Source organism: Pseudorca crassidens, chromosome 4 (assembly GCF_039906515.1).
Source record: "Pseudorca crassidens isolate mPseCra1 chromosome 4, mPseCra1.hap1, whole genome shotgun sequence".
In the NCBI taxonomy this organism is placed as follows: Eukaryota; Metazoa; Chordata; class Mammalia; order Artiodactyla; family Delphinidae; genus Pseudorca; species Pseudorca crassidens.
In genome coordinates, this window is record NC_090299.1 from 27,883,663 (window position 1) to 27,906,817 (window position 23,155).

The window sequence follows — 23,155 nt, forward strand, 5'->3', positions numbered from 1 at the left end:
ATAGATCTACTTATATCCCATTTAACACATATACAGCTGAGGGACTTCTTATATAAATATGAGTATACTGTAATGAGCTATTGCAGTCAAAGTAATTTCAGGAACAAAATAACCCACTGACTGTACAAAAAATGCCTGACAAATACTGAAAAGTCTCTTGATTAACAAATTTTTTTTAATTGAAGTATAGTTGACTTACAATGTTGTGTTAGTTTCTGGTGTACAGCAAAGTGATTCAATTTCATATACATACACACACACACACACACATACACACACACACACACATATATATATATGTTCTTGTTCAAATTCTTTTCCCTTATAGGTTATTACAAAATATTGGGTATAAGTTCTCTGTGTTATACAGTAGGTCCTTGTTGTTTATTTTCTATATAGTAGTTTAACAAATCATTTTGCTTGTTTTCCTTTTATTAAAGAATGTACATTGTAAACAAAACAAAGGAAGTTATTCTCTTTCTGAATTTGCCAGAATAGACAGTGGAGCTGCTGTCTGGTTGTGACACTCTTGTATGGCATGTAGAATCTTATTACCAAAGAAAGAGAATCTGAAAAGGAAGAAAGTACAACAGATATATGATCTATTCCCTCTGTTATCTAGCAGATCCATGAAACACAATATTGTACTGTTTTAGTAATCATTAAAACTATTAAACCAGTGAATTATTGTGTTGGTGTTGGGGAAAATGTGCTCTGCTACACAATGGCCTCACTTTAAGAAGCTGGTTTTGAATCTGAAATAGCAAGAAAGTGTTTTTCTATCTTTTATCTATTCTATGACTTAACAGGAACAGAAAACGAAGGATGAACTGTGAAATCTAAACTCTGTAATTTTCATTCTAACCTGAATTTTATCCTCGCTGTACTTTAGGTTTTCATTCACACACACACACACACACACACACACACGTAGAAGTGCCAAAGCAAAGTTTTAGGATGCAACAGACTTGTTTCATGAAGACAATCATGTACTCATTGATGAAGAACACAAGCAGAGTTTTCATACAACAGTCTTGTTACTTGAAAGAGCATTTACATTAAGTGAAGTCATGAAATTAGTTACTGGAAGCATTTAAACATAAATATAAATTTAATCTCTTTTCTGCTTAAGATGTTTCATAGAGTATTCCTGCATGGATTGGGTTGTTGGACTAAATGGTTTTCAGTGTCCCTTTTAGCTCAAGTGTTTATGTCAATGTTTTGTGGTACAAGCTGACCATTAGCTTGCCTTTCTATGAAAAGAACTAAACAGTAAGGGCTGGTCAGAGAGTTAATCAGTAGACTAGAGTGAGCAAGAGGCCATGTAGCAATGATAGCCCATTCCCACCATTCCCTGAAAAAGGGAGATGGTGACTATAATGGAAGGTTAGTATGGAAATTGGGAAATGCAGTTGGTGGATGAGAAAGTTAAGAACAAACTTTGTTTGGAATGAGTAACGGGTGAGTAGGACTCTCACTTTTCTTCAAGTCCTAAATTAAATCAAGAAGGGAGTTCACTTTCCCAGGATCCTTTTTATAGGACTTCATATAGAAATAGAGGTATAAAAAGAAAATATGAAGAGCTCATGCACAAAGAAATAAAACTGCACTATAATATAATTTTAATAGCACATCACCCCTTTGTCTAAAGGCTTAATGTTTTATTAGTGCTGTATCATCCTCTTAGGGTAGACAGTAGTCTTCCATTATAAATTTTAACTGCTTTGTTTCTGTTAATATTTTAAGCAGAGAGAGTATGTAGTAAAGAAAAGACCTAGAAATAGGAAAACTAATATACATAATAGTGCTCAACAACTAATTCCACTTCATTCTCTACTATTAACTATTTGTGAGACCTCTGAGTTTCACTTTTGAGATTCACTTTTCTCATCTATATTTTGAGGGGATTGGTTGGGAACAATTGTTAAAATGTTTCCAGGTCTTAAATTACATACTCAGCAGCAGTTTAGATAGACCAGGTTGTCTATCTAAAGAATAGATAGACTAAAGAATATCTGATATTTATTTACTGAAAAATTCCTGGCTCTTTTCAGAACCCTTAAGTGTAATATTTTTATGCATACTCTTCTCTGTGGGTTAGAAGTATGGGCTTGAATCTTAGAGGCTGATTACTAAATATTCTTCTTTGCTTTTGTTTCCTCACTTGAAACCCTGATTCCTGATGCACAGGATCATAAATCTCTTCCTTTTGTCTAAGTGCTGTGAAAGAGAGATAAGATACATGGTTTTGTGAGGGCAAACAACAGGACTTGACCTAAGCATTTGGGTAAGGATAGGGCAGGTCAAGGGGGGCTTCTCTGAGGATGTGATGCCTGAATTAACCTCTGAAAGAGGAACAGGGCTTAATGAAGTTAAAATGGTAGGGAACAGTCCTAACGTAGAAGGAAATATAGAGGGAATGAAAGAAGGTCAGGTTGGCTGAACTAGACATAAAAGGAGAAAGCTGACATGAAGTGATGCTGGAGAGGTAAGCAGGGACTGTGGAGGGCCTTGTGTGCCAGGTAAGGAATTTTGTGTTTACCCTAAGAGTCACAGAAAACTACTGGTAGCAGTAGGAACACAACCAGATTTACATTTGGGAATGATCATTCTGTTTTGGACGTAGTTTGTATATAAGGGGGCAGGGAGGAAGAGGGTGACTGCAGGAAGATCAGTTAGGTACTTATTGCAATAATCCAGGTGAGAGATACAAGGACTTTGGACCAGAGTGATGATATCAGAGATATGGAAAATTGGACAGATTTGAGAACTGTTTAGGGAGTATATGCACTGTTGGTGTTGGATGGCTATGTATGGTCTTAAGGATGAGTCCCAAATTTCTACCTCACCATAGCTCAGAACTGAATAGATGATGTTAGCATACTTTGAGACAGGGAACATAGACGAGAAAAGACATAAATACACCTTCTACTTCTAGCAATAAAGATAGTAAGGAAGCTAAATCATACAGTTCAACATAAGCAATCAAATTTTAACCAAGAAAGCATGTCTAAAACGGAAGAAGAGATTTCCAAGATAATGAATGTTTATTACTTGTGACTTCCCAAACTATACCAAAGATATTCTTTATACTTTTTGAAAGTTATAGCATTTCCCCCTTTCCCTGTAGAATTCAGGAGAGACAATAGGAAGAAATATTGTAACATGAGAAACACTGTGGAATCCAACCATCTGTCTAGACTTGTATGGTTCATTGTTAGGCATAACAGAGGCTGGAGCCCAGGAAATTTTCCTTCAGGCAACAGTCCCGCTGAAAATTTTGGTCAGCTTCATTTATAAAAGAATCATTTTCAATTTTAACACATATTGATTTTTGCCCCCCTGAACTGTGATGCTCTGTGAGCTATACATTATTTCTAAATTGGAAAATGGATGTTTCCCAATATTTTTTATAATCTATGAATTATTTTTTTCTATTTTAACATCCCCCCATATATTTTTTCTTTAAAAATCAAATAGAAAGAGACCAGAAAAAGCAAACAAACATGCAAACAGATAACTCTAGAATAAGTTAGACTCATATACTCTAAGGCACACATGCACACACACAGCCAAATGGTTATTTGTTCATACACTCTGTGTTTGATTTTGGCATATGAATAGTTTTATTAATGACTAAGAATTTAGCTGAGTAGCTGATTTATAGAATAACTGGCAAGTCAGCCATCATTAGAAAGAAGCACATCAGTGGATTATTCAAAGCCCCATTTCTTTTGGCATTTGTGTTTAAGTTTTTTTCACTGGACAATCAGTATACTTATTAGGGGGTAAATTAGGGAAAGTAAAAGAACTCCAAAGGTATTCCATGGTCTACTGGCTGCCACCTTTGTAATAAATGACCAGCCAACTAGTGAGAATCCTTAGGCTTGAAGATGTGGGGAAGCATAAAGAGGTAAAAGAGATGACTCCTACTGTCAAGAAGTTTACAATGTAATTAGAGGAATAAGACATAAATATATAAAAAATGAACTATTCAAAGCATATCACACATGATTGTATTCTAAATGCTCTATTTAAATTATCTTTGTTGGAATTTAATTAATGGTTGGTTAAATTTATAAGCAAGTTTAAAGAGCTCATTTAATTCATATGCACATGAATAATTATACTAAAAGTACTTTTTCATCTACATTCAAAATTATGTATCACATTGTTTTTAGGAGAAAATATATTCTGGTCTCCCACATAGAACAACAAGAATAAGTTTCTCTAATCAGGCCCCAGCAATGACAATCCAGCCTTTCCCACCTTTTCACCCTCTTCTGAGCAACACCACACATCAACTCTGACCATATTACCTCTTGCACTGGTTGGTGGTCGAAATGGGTAAATAAAAGGAGAAAAAGAAATCTGACTGGAGAGTAATACAACTGTGCAGCTTGATTAGATACGTTTGGGTGACAGCCATTTGTTAGCATTTTAAAACTGCATGAAAAGGGAGAAGGAGAAGGCAACTTCTAAGCCACAAAAAACCTAAAGGGTAGACTTCTCTTTCTAGCAGTATAGAAGACGATATGCTCTGACCAACATTCCTGCTGAAAACAACTAAAAATGCTGGAAAAACGTGTTAAAATATCTAAAATATATCAATGAAATGGCAAAAAAGGAAGGACTACTCAGAAGACAAAAATCAAGTAAAAGCTGGAACCCAGAAAGTTAACACAGAGGCTAGCGTTTGCCTTGAGTGTATTTGCCAAACACTGTGAGTTGAAACTGGTTTTCACTGTTTTGGAACATGGGAGGATAGGAAATAAAACCAAAGGCCTACCCAGGAGGGAGTAAAAGAGGAGACTCCCCCCTGCATAAAACTGTGATCCTAAAACGTTGCACTTTTAGTGTAGGGGTGAGCTAAAAATATATTCTCATCTTCTTCCCCTACCTGCCAGGAAAATTTTCTGTGGCAAAACATGCTGCTTCAAGGAGGAGAACAAAAATTTTTCCCTTGCAAATTGGAAGGCACAGGTCTGCAAAACCTCTGTCTGATAATCATTATTATTTTTTTAATAGATTTTATTTGCTTATTTATTTATTTATGGCTGCGTTCGGTGTTCGTTGCCACACGTGAGCTTTCTCTAGTTGCAGCAAGGGGGGGCTATGCTTTGTTGTGGTGCACGGGTTTCTCATTGTGGTGTCTTCTCCACTCTTGTTGTGGAGCACGGGTTCTAGGCACATGGGCTTCAGTAGTTGTGGCACGTGGGCTCAGTAGTTGTGGCTTGTGGGCTCTACAGCGCAGGCTCATTAGTTTTGGTGCACAGGCTTAGTTGTTCTGCAGCATGTGGGATCATCCTGGACCAGGGCTTGAACCTGTGTCCCCTGCATTGGCAGCCGGATTCTTAACCACTGTGCCACCAGGGAAGCCCCATCTAGCTGATAATTATTTTTAAGTAAACTATTTACAAATGAGCCCAGGTTGGTGGTTTTCTCAGGCAACTGGTGGAATGAAACATAATCTTCTCTAAAGGAATCTGATTTCAATCCAAGTTTCAAAGACTGTCACCTATAAAATACCAAGAAACATGAGCTCCTGGTCAAAGCTCACAAAATGCATAAGATAAAAAGAAACAATGAATGAAAGCAGAAACAACAGATAGTAAAATTAGACCTACAAAAGACTATAGATAATGGAATTATCAGATATATACTACAAAATATACATGTTTAAAGAACTGAAAGAGTAATGTTGAGTGTATGAGTAAAGAGCAAGAAACTATAAAAAGGGACAAGCATATTGAAAAAGAATCAAATACAATTTCTACAAACAAAAAACATAATAAAAATTTTAAATTCAGGGCATTGGATATATTTGATAAAATATTAGCTCTGGCTAAAGACAGAATTTTTGAACTGAAAAATACATCAGAACACATCACCTAGAATGCAACAGAAAAAGATAAAGGGATGGAAAATACAAGACAGATTAAGAAACACAGAGGACTGATGGAAAAGCTCTAACATATATTCAGAGTCTTAGATGGAAAGAAGCTGAGGAAGCAGAAGAAATTTGGAGAGATAATGACTAACAACTTTTAGACCAGGAGAAAGACAATAATCAAAATTCCCATAATACTCAAGCAGGATAAATTAATAAAAATTCATACCTAGAAATATCAGAGTGAAAGTAGGTAACACAAAAGACATAGAGAAGATCTTTAAAATGGCCAGAGAGAAAAGACAGATTATCTTCAAAGAAATAACAATGAATTTATAGATAGCTACCTAAAAGCAAGAGTGGAAACTAGAAGACAGTGAAAAGATAGCTTTAATATGCTAGGAGGGGAAACCATACAAAATAAAGGTATTTAAAAATAAACATCAACAGTTCCAAACATACCTCTATAGTATGTACTTTAGATAAAAGGAAAGTGGTCACAGATGAAAGGCTTGAGATTCAAGGAGAAGTAATAATAATAAAAGTGGTAAGTTACTGGCTAAGTATAAACAAACATTGATTGTATAACGCTACAGAAACAATGTCTGTCTTGTGGATGAAAAAAATAGAACAATACACATACAAACACCAACAGCATATATGTCAGGAGGAAAGTGAGCGACATTAAAGTTTTCTAAGATTCTTGAGTTGGTCAGGAGGAGTGGAGACATTAATTTTAGACTATGATAAAATGTCTAAGATAATCCATAAAAAATTAAAATAAAACATATAACTTAGAAACTAGTGAAAGGAAAAAAAATGAAAAAACCAATCTAAAAGAAGGCAAGAAAAAAAGAAAATCAAGAAATATACTTCTAAATGACTCACAGGTCAAAGAAGTCACTATTATGGAAATTAGAAAATATTATAATGGAATGACAAATACTACATATCAAAATGGAATTCAGTCAAAGTGGAACATAAACATATTAATGCTTCCAATAAATACACATGGGTTAAATACTACAGTAAAATGATAATGATAGACTAGATTAAAAAATAGCTACATGGGGCTTCCCTGGTGGCGCAGCAGTTGAGAGTCCCGCCTGCCGATGCAGGGGACACAGGTTCGTGCCTGGTCCGGGAAGATCCCACATGCCACGGAGCGGCTGGGCCCGTGAGCCATGGCCACTGAGCCTGCGCATCTGGAGCCTATGCTCCGCAATGGGAGAGGCCACAACGGTGAGAGGCCCGTGTACCGCAAAAAATCAAAAAAAAAAGCAAAAACAAACAAACAACAAAAAAAATAGCTACATGGATTTAGGTAAGCATAAGAATATGGAAATGTTAAAAGTAGTAAGATGAAAAAAGATATAGAAAAATACTAACTAAAAGAAAGCTGATGTAGCTATATTAATATCAGATAAAACAGACTTTAAGGCAAAAGGCATTAGAACCGATGAAAAGGTCACTTCACAATGATATAGTTCAGCTCACCAGAAAGGTATGGCAATGCTAACTTTGCATATATCTAGTAGCATAACTTTAATATATATGAAACAAAAATTGAAAGAATCATACAGAAAAATATGCAAATACATAATAATAGTGGGAAAATTTAACACACTTCTCTTAGAAGCTAACATATTAAGCAAATGAAAGTCAGAAATGATATCATTGATTTGATCAACAGAATTGACCAACGGATCTAATAGATATTTATGAAACAGCATACTCAACAGTAGCAGAATACACATTATTTTGAAGCATACCTGGAACATTTACAAGAATTTAACACCTGCTGTGCCATAAAAGAAATCTCAGCAAATTTCAAAGGATTAATATCAAACAGATTACATGAAATAAATAACAAAAGAGAGGAGGGCCCTGAACCAAGATGGTGGAGTAGAAGGACGAGCTCTGGATCCCTCCTGTGAGAACACCAGGATCACAACTAGCTGCTGGACAATCATCAACAAGATGACACTGGAACTCACCAAAAAATATACCCCACGTCCAAAGACAAAGGAGAAGCCACAGTGAGATGGTAGGAGAGGGGCAATAACAGCAAAATCAAATCCCATAAATGCTGCGTGGGTGACTCACAGACTGGAGAACACTTATACCACAGAAGTCCACCCACTGCAGTGAAGGTTCTGAGCCCCATGTCAGGCTTCCCAATCTGGGGGTCCGGCAAAAGGAGGAGGAATTCCTAGAGAATCAGACTTTGAAGGCTAGTGGGATTTGATTGCAGGACTTCGACAGGACTGGGGGAAACAGAGACTCCACTCTTGGAGTCCACACACAAAGTAGTGTGCACATCGGGACCCAGAGGAAGGAGCAGTGACCCCAGGGGAGACTGAACCAGACCTACCTGCTAGTGTTGGAGGGTCTCCTGCAGAGGCGGGTGGTGGCTGTGGCTCACCGTGGGGACAAGGACACTGGCAGCAGAAGTTCTGGGAAGTACTCCTTGGCGTGAGCCCTCCCAGAGTCCGCCATTAGCCCCACCAAAGAGCCCGGGTAGGCTCCAGGGTTGGGTTGCCTCAGGCCAAACAACCAACAGGGAGGGAACCCAGCCCCACCCATCAGCAGTCAAGCAGATTAAAGTTTTACTGAGCTCTGCCCACCAGAGCAACAGTCAGCTCTACCCACCACCAGTCCCTCCCATCAGGAAACTTGCACAAGCCTCTTAATTACCCTCATCCACCAGAGGGCAGACAGAAGCAGCAAGAAGAACTACAATCCTGCAGCCTGTGGAACAAAACCCACATTCACAGAAAAATGGACAAGATGAAAAGGCAGAGGGCTATGTTCCAGATGAAGGAACAAGATAAAACCACAGAAAAACAACTAAATGAAGTGGAGATAGGCAACCTCCCAGAAAAAGAACTCAGAATAATGATAGTGAAGATGTCCAGGACCTTGGAAAAAGAATGGAGGCAAAGATCAAGAAGATGCCAGAAATGTTTAACAAAGATCTAGAAGAATTAAAGAACAAACAAACAGGGCTTCCTTGGTGGTGCAGTGGTTGAGAGTCCGCCTGCCGATGCAGGGGACACGGGTTTGTGCCCCGGTCCGGGAGGATCCCACATGCCGCGGAGTGGCTGGGCCCGTGAGCTATGGCCCCTGAGCCTGCGCGTCTGGAGCCTGTGCTCTGCAATGGGAGAGGCCACAACACTGAGAGGCTCACATACTGGAAAAAAAAAAAAAAAGAACAAACAAACAGAGATGCACAATACAATAACTGAAATGAAAACTACACTAGAAGGAATCAAAAGCAGAATAACTGAGGCAGAAGAACGGATAAGTGACCTGGAAGACAGAATGGTGGAATTCACTGCTGTGGAAGAGAATAAAGAAAAAAGAATGAAAAGAAATGAAGACAGCCTAAGTGACCTCTGGGACAACATTAAACGCAATAATATTCCCATTATAGGGGTCCCAGAAGGAGAAGAGAGAGAGAAAGGACCTGAGAAAATATTTGAAGAGATTATAGTCGAAAGCTTCCCTAACGTTGGAAAGGAAACAGCCACCCAAGTGCAGGAAGCGCAGCGAGTCCCATACAGGATAAACCCAAGGAGAAACATAGAAATCAAACTGGCAAAAATTAAAGACAAAGAAAAATTCTTGAAAGCAGCAAGGGAAAAACAACAAATAACATACAAGGGAACTCCCAGAAGGTTAACAGCTGATTTCTCAGCAGAAACTCTACAAGCCAGAAGGGAGTGGCATGATATACTTCAAGTGATGAAAGGGAAGAACCTACAACCAAGATTACTCTACCCAGCAAGGATTTCATTCAGATTAGATGGAGAAATCAAAAGCTTTACAGACAAGCAAAAGCTAACGGAATTCAGCACCACCAAACCAGCTCTACAACAAATGCTTAAGGAACTTCTCTAAGTGGGAAATACAAGAGAAGAAAAGGACCTACAAAAAACAAACCCAAAACAATTAAGAAAATGGTCATAGGAACATACATATCGATAATTACCTTAAACGTGAATGGATTAAATGCTCCAACCAAAAGACACAGGCTTGCTGAATGGATACAAAAACAAGACCCATCTATATGCTGTCTACAAGAGACCCACTTCAGACCTAGGGACACATACAGAGAGGATGAGGGGATAGAAAATGATATTCCATGAAAATGGAAATCAAAAGAAAGCTAAAGTAGCAATACTCATATCAGAAAAAATGGACTTTAAAATAAAGAATGTTACAAGAGACAACGAAGGACACTACATAATGATCAAGGGATCAATCCAAGAAGAAGATATAACAATTATAAGTATATATGCACCCAACATAGGAGCACCTCAATGCATAAGGCAACTGTTAACAGCTATAAAAGAGGAAATCGACAGTAACACAGTAATAGTGGGGGACTTTAACACCTCACTTACACCAGTGGACAGATCATCCAAACAGAAAATTAATAAGGAAACACAAGCTTTAAATGACACAATAGTCCAGATAGATTGAATTGATATTTATAGGACATTCCATCCAAAACCAGCAGATTACACATTCTTCTCAAGTGTGCATGGAACATTCTGCAGGATAGTTCACATCTTGGGTCACAAATCAAGCCTCAGTAAATTTAAGAAAACTGAAATCATATCAAGCATCTTTTCTGACCACAACACCATGAGATTAGAAATGAATTACAGAGAAAAAACTGTAAAAAACACAAACACATGGAGGCTAAACAATACATTACTAAATAACCAAGAGATCACTGAAGGAACCAAAGAGGAAATCAAAAAATACCTAGAGACAAATGACAATGAAAACACGACTATCCAAAACCTATGGGATGCAGCAAAAGCCGTTCTAAGAGGGAAGTTTATAGCTATACAAGCCCACCTCAATAAACAAGAAAATTCTCAAATAAACAATCTAACCTTACACCTAAAGGAACTAGAGAAAGAAGAACAAACAAAACTGAAAGTTAGCAGAAGGAAAGAAATCATAAAGATGAGAGCAGAAATAAATGAAATAGAAACGAAGAAAACAATAGCAAAGATCAATAAAACTAAAAGCTGGCTCTTTGAGAAGATAAACAAAATTGATAAACCATTAGCCAGACTCATCAAGAAGAAAAGGGAAAGGACTCAAATCAATAAAATTAAAAATGAAAAAGAAGTTACAACAGACACCACAGAAATACAAAGCATCCTAAGAGACTACAAGTAACTCTATGCCAATAAAATGGACAACCTGGAAGAAATGGACAAATTCTTAGAAATGCACAACCTGCCAAGACTGAACCAGGAAGAAATAGAAAATATGAACAGACCAATCAGAAGGAATGAAATTGAAACTGTGATTAAAAATTTTCCAACAAACAGAAGTCCAAGAACAGAAGGCTTCACAGGGGAATTCTATAAAACATTTAGAGAAGAGCTAACACCCATCCTTCTCAAACTCTTCCAAAAAATTGTGGAGGAAGGAACACTCCCAAACTCATTCTACGAGGCCACCATCACCCTGATACCAAAACCAGACAAAGATACTAAAAAAAAAAAAAAAGACAGACCAATATTACTGATGAATATAGACGCAAAAATCCTCAACAAAATACTAGCAAACAGAATCCAACAACACGTTAAAAGGATCATACACCATGATCAAGTGGGATTTATCCCAGGGATGAAAGGATTCTTCAATATACACAAACCAATCAATGTGATGCACCATATTAACAAACTGAAGAATAAAAACCATATGACCATCTCAGTAGATGCAGAAAAAGCTTTTGACAAAATTCAACACCCATTTATGATAAAAACTCTCCAGAAAGCGGGCATAGAGGGAACCTACCTCAACATAATAAAGGCCATATACGACAAACTCACAGCAAACATTCTCAATGGTGAAAAACTGAAAGCATTTCCACTAAGATCAGGAACAAGACAAGGATGTCCACTCTCACCACCAGTATTCAACATAGTTTTGGAAGTCCTAGCCATGGCAAACAGAGAAGAAAAAGAAATAAAAGGAATACAAATTGGAAAAGAACAAGTAAAACTGTCACTGTTTGTAGACGACATGATACTTTACATAGAGAATCCTAAAGATGCCACCAGAAAACGACTAGAGCTAATCAATGAATTTGGTAAAGTTGCAGGATACAAAATGAATGCACAGAAATCTCCTGCATTCCTATACACTAATGATGAAAAATCTGAAACAGAAATTAAGGAAACACTCCCATTTACCACTGCAACAAAAAGAATTAAATATCTAGGAATAAACCTACCTAGGGAGACTAAAGACCAGTATGCAGAAAATTATAAGACACTGATGAAAGAAATTAAAGATGACACCAACAGATGGAGAGATATACCATGTTCCTGGATTGGAAGAATCAATATTTTCAAAATGACTATACTACTCAAAGCAATCTACAGATTCAATGCAATCCTTATCAAATTACCAATGGCAGTTTTTACGGAACTAGAACAAAAAATCTTAAAATTTGTATGGAGACACAAAAGACCCTGAATAGCCAAAGCAGTCTTCAGGGAAAAAAACGAGCTGGAGGAATCAGACTCCCTGACTTCAGACTATACTACAAAGCTACAGTAATCAAGACAATATGGTCCTGGCAGAAAAACAGAAGCACAGATCAACGGAACAAGATAGAAAGCCCAGAGATAAACCCACGCATCTATGGTCAACTAATCTATGACAAAGGAGGCAAGGATAGACAATGGAGAAAAGACAGTCTCTTCAATAAGTGGTGCTGGGAAAACTGGACAGCTACACGTAAAAGAATGAAATTAGAACACACCCTAACACCACACACAAAAATAAACTGAAAATGGATTCAAGACCTAAATGTAAGACCAGACACTATAAAACTTTTAGAGGAAAACATAGGAAGAACACTGTTTGATATAAATCACAGCAAGGTCTTTTTTGATCCACCTCCTAGAGTAATGGAAATAAAAACAAAAATAAACAAATGGGACCTAATGAAACTTCAAAGCTTTTGAACAGCAAAGGAAACCATAAACAAGACGAAAAGACAACCCTCAGAATGGGAGAAAATATTTGCAAAGGAATCAATGGACAAAGGATTAATCTCCAAAATATATAAACAGCTCATGTAGCTCAATATCAAAAGAAAAACGAACCCAGTCCAAAAATGGGCAGAAGACCTAAATAGACATTTCTCCAAAGAAGACATACAGATGGCCAAGAAGCACATGAAGAGCTGCTCAACATCACTAATTATTAGAGAAATGCAAATCAAAACTACAATGAGGTATCACCTCACACCAGTTAGAATGGGCATCATCGGAAAATCTACAAACAACAAATGCTGGAGAGGGTGTGGAGAAAAGGGAACCCTCTTACACTGCTGGTGAGAATGTAAATTGATACAGCCATTATGGACAACAGTATGGAGGTTCCTTAAAAAACTAAAAATAGAATTACCATATGATCCAGCAATCCCACTACTGGGCATATACCCAGAGAAAACCATAATTCAGAAAGACACATGCACCTCAATGTTCACTGCAGCACTATTTACAATAGCCCAGTCATGGAAGCAACCTAAATGCCCATCGACAGATGAATGGATAAAGAAGATGTAGTACATATATACAATGGAATATTACTCAGCCATAAAAAGGAACGAAATTGGGTCATTTGTTGAGATGTGGATGGATCTAGAGACTGTCATACAGAGTGAAGTCAGTCAGCAAGAGAAAAACAAATATCGTTTATTGATGCATATATGTGGAACCTAGATAAATGGTACAGATGAACTGGTTTGCAGGGCAGGAATTGAGACACAGATGTACAGAACAAACGTATGGACACCAAGAGGGGAAAGCCGCAGGGGGGTGGTGGTGGTGGTGTGATGAATTGGGCGATTGGGATTGACATGTATACACTGATGTGTATAAAACTGATGACTAATAAGAACCTGCTGTATAAAAAAATAAATAAAATAAAATTTAAAAATTAAGAAAAGGGCTTCCCTGGTGGCACAGTGGTTGAGAGTCCGCCTGCCAACGCAGGGGACTGCGTTCGTGCCCCGGTCCGGGAAGATCCCACATGCCGCGGAGCAGCCGGGCCCCTTTGCCATGGCCGCTGAGCCTGCAAGTCTGGAAGTTCTTCCTCCACATTAAGCTACCCGCTTCTTCTTGCCAGGCTGCCTTGACTTATAATGCACCCTTTCCTTCCCCTTCTTTAAACAAATCCGCTCTCCCCTCAGGTCTCAGATTAGATTTTATTTCCTCAAGTTTTTCTTAAAAAAACTGTTTAAAAAGCATGAGGCAGGGCTTCCCTGGTGGCGCAGTGGTTGAGAGTCCGCCTGCCGATGCAGGGGACACGGCTTCGTGCCCCGGTTCAGGAGGATCCCACATGCCGCGGAGCGGCTGGGCCCGTGAGCCATGGCCGCTGAGCCTGCGCATCCGGAGCCTGTGCTCCGCAACGGGAGAGACCACAACAGTGAGAGGCGCGTACCGCAAAAAAAAAAAAAAATTAAAAAATTAAAAATTAAGAAAAAAAATATACAGATGACACTGTACGGCCAAAATTCAATTAAGTTGGTAATCAATAATGAAAAGTTGACTAGATTAAAACCCTTATATAAATGAAAATTAAGAAATATGCTTCTAAATAACTCACAGTTCAAAGAAGTTTTCATTATGAAAATTAGAAAATATTAAAATGGAATGATAAGCACTACATATCAAAAAGTGTGGAATTTGGTCAAAGTGCAATGTAGAAGGACATTTATAGCCCAAATACTTATAACAGAGAAAGAAAGAATTATGGAAAATTAATGAGTTAAGCTTATATAACCAAAACTAAGGAAATGAATAGAAAAAGTAAACTAAAAGAAAGTAGAGGAAAGAAAATAAAGAGCAGAAATTAATGAAATAAAAAAACAAATAATAGGAAGATCAAGAAAATAAAATTCAAAAGACCAATGAAATTGACAAATTACCGGTAAACTTGATTGGGCAAATAAATCCAACCTTATGCAAATTATTTTTAAAATCAGCAACAAATGGCTAGAAAATATAATTTAATAAAAATATACCATTTACAATGGTATAAAATATGTAAGTTATAATAAAAACAATATATGTGTATATATAAAGTACCTAAGAATAATTCTAACAATAAATATGCAAGACATTTAGAGAGAAATTATAAAACTTACTTCGTTGAAAGATATTAATGAAAATCTAAATACATGAGGAGATACTCCATGTTAGTGGCATGGAAAACTCAATATTATCAAGACATCAATTTCACCAAGTTAATCTAAATTATTAATGCAATTCCAAGCAAAACAAACAGCTCTGTGTGTGCTTGTCTTTGTGTGCATCCTTACAAAATGATTCTAAAATTTATGTGGGAGAACAAAGTTCAAGAATAATCAAGATACTCCTAGTGAAAAATAACAAGGGAGGAGAGGGGGTGTCACACCAGATGTCAATAATTAATACAAAATGACATTAAATGATACAAAAATTACTGGCACTAGGATAGACCAAATGGATCTTCTAAATTAAATCAGGAGCTTAGCAAAGGACCCACGTACATATGAAAACTTGATTTATTACAGAGCTCAATATATGACACTGAGCTAATTGTTTTTTTAAAAATCAATATAGGGACTTCCCTGGTGGTGCAGTGGTTAAGAATCCACCTGCCAATGCAGGGGACACGGGTTCAAGCTCTGGTCCAAGAAGATCTCACATGCCGCGGAGCAACTAAGCCCGTGCATCACAACTACTGAGCCTGTGCTCTAGAGCCCCCATGCTACAACTACTGAAGCCCGCATTTTTAGAGCCCGTGCTCCGCAGCAAGAGAAGCCACTGCACTGAGAGGCCCACGCACCGCAATGAAGAGTAGCTCCCGCTCGCCGCAACTAGAGAAAGCCTGCACGCAGCAACAAAGACCCAACACAGCCAAAAATAAACAAATAAATAACTAAATATGTATTTTTTTTTTTTGCGGTATGCAGGCCTCTCACCGCTGCGGCCTCTCCCGTTGCAGAGCACAGGCTCCGGACGCGCAGGCCCAGCAGCCACGGCTCACGGGCCCAGCCGCTCTGCGGCATGTGGGATCCTCCCAGGGGCACGAACCCATGTCCCCTGCATTGGCAGGCGGACTCTCAACCACTGCGCCACCAGGGAAGCCCAATAAATAAATATTTTGAAAAAATAAAATAAAATCAATACAAGTCACAGACCAAAAAGTGAAAGACAAAACCATGAAAGAAAAAAAAAAAGACAAAACCATGCAACTTTCTAAAAGAGAATACCTACAAGAGAATATCTTTATGAGTTTTGGTTAGGAAAGAATTTCTTAAACACTTGCAAAAAAATGCTAATTATAAAGGAAAAGACATATATTTAATTAACTGGAAAGATGAGTTTCTGATTAGTAAAAAGTCATCAAAAAAGAAAGTGAAAAGAGAAGTCACAAACTGGGAGAAAGTATTTGTAAAATATGTAACTGACAAAAAATTTCTATCCAGAATGTGTAAAGAATTCCTATAAACCAATGAGAAAAGGACTAACCACATAGTAGAAAAAGAATGAGCAAAATAATTGAACGAAACTTCACACAAGTAAACATGAATGGCCAATCAACTTATGAAAAGTGTCCAACCTCATTAGTAATTTGGAAATATATATTCAAACCACAATGAAAAAACATTCACAACTTCTTGATTGGAAAAAAAAATGTAAGTTGGATAACAGTTGTCAAGAACAGTCAATATTAGTTACTCCCATCCACCACTGTTTGGTATTATCCAGTAAAATCAAAGATGCACACACACTATGACCCAGTGTCACTCTTAGGCATATACTCTAGGGAAGCTCCTGGACCTGTGTCAACAGGACATGTGTAAGACTGTCCACAGTGACAGCTTGTAATAGCAAACAAACAAAAGGAAACAATCTGAATGTCCATCAATATAGGAGAATGAATTAGAAAACTGAAGTACAGTTATACACTGGAATAGAATAAGCAAATGAACGAATTACAGTTACATACAACATGGATGAATCTTCGAAATAAAAAAGGAAGTCACAGATGAATACATGCATAAAATTTATAAACATTCACAGCTAAACAACATACATAGGATACAAATATATAAGGTAAAATTACAAACAAAAGGGAATGATAAACTAAAAATTAAGAATAGTGGGGACTTCCCTGGCGGTCCAGTGGTTGAGACTTCGCCTTCCAATACCGGTGGGGGTGCAAGTTCGATCCCTGGTCGGGGAGCTAAGATCCCACATGCCTCACAGCCAAAAAACCAAAACATAAAACAGAAGCAATATTGTAACAAATTCAACAAGGACTTAAAAAATAAAAATAATAGTGGATTTACTGAGGGAAGAGTGAAGAAGATGGGAGGTAGGTATACGGACACATGAGATTTCAAAGAAAGTGATAGGTTCTTTTACTTAAATTGGTTGTTTGATCTATGGGTATTCACCGTGTTCTGTGTATATTACGCCTATTTTACAATTTTTTGATATCTATTTGACATTTAATGAAAAAATTAAAAATAATATAATGGAAACTCAAGTCTAGGAGTATTGCACAGGTCTGAAGTCAGTTCCCACCCACAGGGATGGAGCCAGTGATTCCACTGAAAGACAGCAAAAGACAGGATTTCAGAGCAGGTAAGGGCACTTGCACAGGGACTTTTCAAGGGTAGGATTTGTAATAGTTGAAGAGAAGATAAGGAAAGAAATCTAGTTGGGGAATGAAGTGAGCAGAGACTTCAAGGAAGAGATCCTCCTCTTGTGTTGGGAAGTCATGAGTATGCATAGGCTACTGAAGTAACTGATGAGACAGGCAGCTTGAACCATTAGTTTAACAAACACTAGATTGCCCAGAAATTCAATTTATCTTTCACTCCATTTATAAAGAAAATGGAGTGTGCTGTGATTAAAAAAAACAAAAGTGAAATAGATTTTAGAAAATTCTGTAAGTGAAAATGAAGTTCTTTGCTATGGCTTTTTTATATCAAGATTTCCAGCCTGAGAGCCACACCTTGTTAAAATGGGAGACTGGAGGCCAAAGCTGCCTCTTCCCTCTTTCTCTCTTGCTAATGTGCCTCACCCTCTCCAGTTCCCTGCAGCTGAATGTGTTTATCAAACTTGACTGCACAGGAAAGTGCAATGAGAGTGTTCCGGGTCACAAACGGGTTACCTGCCGGCCTCAGGAAGAAAGAAGAGGAAAAAGAAAAGGCCACAGTTGCAGGGTCTGTTGCTCATACTCCCCGGCTACAATTACCTACTTCATCAGCCATGGTGACATCTGATGAACTATTAGCCTAGCCCCCATGGCTAGAAGAGCGACATCTCAGGTCAAGGTGAGTCAGGCCTGCCATCTGGTCCTGCTCAGGGCTCCTGTGCTTATGACTACCAAATGGTCCTGCTAGGAGAGTTTTCTTTGTATTTCTGCACCTCAAAGAAGAGAAGAGCACTCCCATATACCGACTCCATTATGTCCCCAAATCCAGAGCTGCCATGATACTGGGAGCCATTTGCAGAGTAGGAAAAAAATTTTTTTTTAATTAATACATTCATTTATTTTTATCTTTGACTGCATTGGGTCTTCATTGCTGCACGCGGGCTTTCTCTAGTTGTTGCGAGCAGGGGCTACTCTTCGTTGTGGTGCGTGGGCCTCTCGTCGCGGTGGCTTCTCTTGTTGCGGAGCACGGGCTCTAGGTGTGCGGGCTTCAGTAGCTGTGGCACGCGGGCTATGTAGTTGTTTGCGGGCTCTAGAGCGCAGTCTCAGTAGTTGTGGTGCACGGGCTTAGCTGCTTCCCGGCATGTGGGATCTTCCTGGACCAGGCCTTAAAGCTGTGTCCCCTGCACTGGCAGGCGGATTCTTAACCACTGCACCACCAGGGATGTCCTGGAAAAGTGATTTTTATAAACTTTGGAGGGCCTTCAATCTGAGGCATATCCTCTGGGAAGCAGATATTGTCTACCCAAACTCTAGGTAAAGAATTTGAGCCATGAAGAGGGGGTGAAGAGGCAGAAGGAGGTCAAGTAACTTGCCCCAAGCCCCAAGGAGAGATCAGGTAAGAATTCAGGGTTCTGACTTGTCCTCAAAACACACCTGCTCCCTTTTAAATAGACATTAGAGTTCTGGAGATAAACTCAGCAAGTGTAATTTGCTAGAAGCGAAACAGGTTTCTTTTAAAAGAGAAATTTCTTTAAAAGAAGAAATGGAGTAGTCTGTGCTGTGGTGGATGAAGCAACTGAAATGCTCTGTTTATTCCTACAGAGTCAGAATGGCAAAGCTGCTGGAAGTCTCCAGGGACGGAATAGGAGGAAAGTCCAGGTGATGGTGTGGTATGTATACGCAAATGGCATGAAGCGTACTGTGATATAAAATTGCCAGGGCTATGAAGCATTATATACTTCTGATGAGGCCAGCAAATGCGAGGATTAAGGTTAACTCTGCAACAAAATATGTTCAAATCTGTTATCTATAATTCCCACAGCCAAGAGAGTTATTTTACAAATAACCATGTAGATTTTGAAGTTAGAGATAGCCCACAAAGGAGCAGTCTGTATTGGAGAAAAGGGATGAGGGGGCTCTGAAACTGTTGCAGCAGAAAAATGAAGGTATTGAAATGAAGAACTGCAGTTTCACTGTGATGGTCTTCAATAGGCAGCCAGATGAAGCACTTGCTCTTTGCAGTCAGGGTTCTTGGGTTTCAATTTCAGTTCTGCTACTTGCTAGCTGAGCAGCCTTAGGCAAATCATGTCTCAGTTTCCTCATCTCTAAAAAAGAGGTAGTAATAGGACCAATCTCCCAGAGTGTTAAAAGGATCAATTGAGTTAAATTTGTAAAATATGAAGAACATTACCTAGCATGTAATAAGTGCTTTGTAGGTATCAGTTACTGTTATAAATAAAGTTTTCAAGAAATAAAGTTTTATTTTTAAAGGGTCACCCAGTTTCTCCTTAGTTTACCTTTTATTTTTGGATTTGGTTTCCTTGTTGGCTTCATTAGCATTTATGGTTTTGAGAAAGAAAATTGCTTGGCTATGCAAAGTCTTCAGGTTCTTGATATTTTTCCCAGTATAAAGCCATGTAATAAATGGGATTATCACCTAAATAATTCTCCAGGTCCACATTCAATTAATGAATAGACATGCTGTTAGAGAATTGAAATATTATGACCAGTCAGACATCTTCAGAAGGAAAGATGTGAGTTTTATTTGCTTGGAAAAAAACCCCTTAAACCCAGCCAACTTGGTTTAATCAGCTGTCTGAAGTGTCAGAAAAGTGAGTCCTGAAGTGGCTAAGGGAAAGTGTGTCCACTGGATTACAGATCAGACAGAAACACCCCCAGCCCCTCATCTTCTTCTTTGCTCTGAGACACATGCAAAGCTCTTTATTTACTTTATACTTGAAATGTCAAAGGCGCCTGGGGGTGGGCCTCTGGACCAGGGATTGGCAGACCACACTCCTGGGCAGACATAATAAAAGTCCACCATGGGGCCGTGTGATTCACACAGCGTGTGCATGTCAGCAGCAACCGATGGGTCTTGGCAGGGAGCCTCCTTCTGGCCTGGGAACAAGTACGGACTTGTGTTTCCTCCAGTGGCAAGTGACTGTGATGGAGAACCACTCAGATATCCACACACTTTGAGGGCCCACAGGCAAAAATATCGTTCAGTGGGGCAAACATCCACACACCAAACTACTTCAACATGGTGACAACCAAGTAGAGCCTGGAGGCAAGGGGCTCTGTAGGACAAAGAGTTTACAGCAGAATTTTACTACTTCTGTAAGATGGTAAAGGAAGAAGAAGTGTCTAAAAAGGAAAGATAGCACATTTAATTTGGAGGGTATTTACCTCTTGAGGTAGGCATCCCAACGCACATGCAAACACACAGAGTCCTCAACATGGCTCATCTTAGCCAAAAAGGCTCAAGTAGAACATCAGACCTACTCTGTTCTCTCTGTACCTGCGGAGAACCCCAAGGCCCTCACTTCATCAGGCTGACTTGGAAAATGAGTACAGTTTTAGAATTTCAGGATTCTATGCTTTCTGTAAAAGTTGTGCTACTCAGTAAAATGCCGCTCAGTCACGGAGCAAATGCTCTCAGTGTGTTAAATCACCTGATTTGGGGGATAACTTGATTGTTTTGAGCCACTCCACTCACTTTCTTTGGTAGCTCCTCAAGTGGAAGAACTCTCATTTTCTCTTTTCTTTAATAAAGAGGATAGAGATCTGAGACTTGGTGTTAATTCTATTCTTTACTTTTAGCTAATGAAGGAATATTTGCCAGTACAGAATTAACAGTGATACAGAAAATTTTAAAAAAATGAGAAAATCAAAAAAGGCAAGTGAAACACACTAGCTTTCTACACCATCTATTACTGGCAAAAAAGTTTTGTTTCCTACTGTTTCCTTAATGCTTGGCTTTAATAGCTAACTTAGAGGTTTAAAATATAAAATAATACATACTGACTGTATTTGCAAACTGCTGAATGGTAGTTAAGCCTGTATTGAGTATCCATTATATACTGTACTTCAAACTTTTAAAGGTTACCAAGAAACAGAATAAACATTTCCAACCCTCAAAGACCACCTTATTGGGGAAGTAAAATGAGTATATAATTCAACTTACAAAAAATTCCAAAGCAACATTCTGACTCACAGGATGAGTTTATTTAAATTTAGACAAGTTGGAGAACTTATTCTATACTTCCAACTATTATAGAAGAAAAGGCATTTCATATTACACCTTGACAAAAGGAAATAGAAGAACTGGATTGATAATTTTACTTTTATAACATTACAGTGACGAAGGTAGCAAGTAATATGGTGCCAATTTGAAAGTAGAGTCAGAAGTTTAGTGATCTGTCCAAGTTCAGTGGGAATTCACTGGGATTATCTGCAGGAGTTAGACACAAGCTATTAAATATCCAATCCACTGTGGTTTTACATGAGACCACTCTGTGTCCTGGCTTTTGTGGGGGAAGAAACCAATACACACACTGAAAAAAAGTATGTATTATTTTGGTAGTTTGTTGATTCTGTGACAGAAATGTATAACACGGTCTGTTTAAAAAAACAGGCTTGATTCTCAAATTTTAAAGCACTGAAATAACAACTGCTATGTTTTTTCTTGGGAAAAAGTATCCTAATTTGACCTTATTCAAGCAGCAATATATTTCCAGGGGGACCAATGAAGAGGAAGGAAAGAACTGATGAGGTCTAACTGGTGACTGCATTTACAGATTAATCTTGACAGGGAACAAATAACATCTCCTCCCAGGAGGCCCCAATATAGCCAACTGAGAAGTGGGGTCATTATGAGCACAGTGGATTTTTCTGATTACAATAAACTTTTTAATTACTTTAAGTGAAACATTCTTTTCAGTGGTAGTAAACTTAAAAATTAAGCACTGTACTGTCTTTTTTTGTCATACTGGCTATGCATGCAATCCTTTCTTATTCTTTACATTGCTTTGCACAGCAATTCGTCTGCCCTGAAATCAAAATGGGAAAATGGTACACATTTATTAAAAAAGCACTCACATACCAAAACCTGCAAGAACCCACACAGGGAAAGAATGAGCTGAATTAGTGGTCAGCAGCTTAGCCCCAGAGCAGTTTCATTTTTATCCATGTTCTACAGTGGCCTTTCTCATGTAATTTCATTTGAAGATAATAAGTTTGGAGAACAGTTATCCAAACGAATCAGTGAAGGTGGGGTAGGACTAGAATAATGATTCAATTTTTATTTTTCAATTAGGTGATAAATTTTCATTCTAGGAAGATACTACAACATATCACAAAACATACCAACTACATACATCCACAATGAAAGTCATTATGAAAGAGTATTCATGAAACGATTGTGTCATGGAAGCAAAACAACTAATTTGGAACGTGAGAGCCAAGTAATCAAGTTCCTTTAAAAAGCGGGGCGGTGTGGGGAGAATGACATTTTCTGACTGATAATATTAAGTCACAATAAATAATATTAAGGAATCAGTGTTAATTTTCAAGGTGAGATAATAGTACTGTGGTTACGTTAAATAGGAGTTCATATCTTTTAAGGAAACACTCTGAAATATTTACAGATGAAATTATATGAAGTCTGAGATGTAGGGCATGGAAGCGGGGAGAAAGTGAGAATGTAAATAAGGCGAGATTGGCTATAGGTCGTTAAATGTTGAGGCTGAATCAAACTACATCAGATTTCTTATATTGCCCCCA

The 23,155-nt window shown here is 38.2% G+C and overlaps 1 protein-coding gene across 20 annotated transcripts in view; it reads right to left on the bottom strand.

Annotated features, from left to right (window-relative positions):
• ALPK1 (alpha kinase 1) overlaps positions 1-23,155 on the bottom strand; it is a 163,105-nt gene that overhangs the window by 78,055 nt on the left and 61,895 nt on the right. The gene's annotated exons all lie outside the window — the stretch shown is intronic.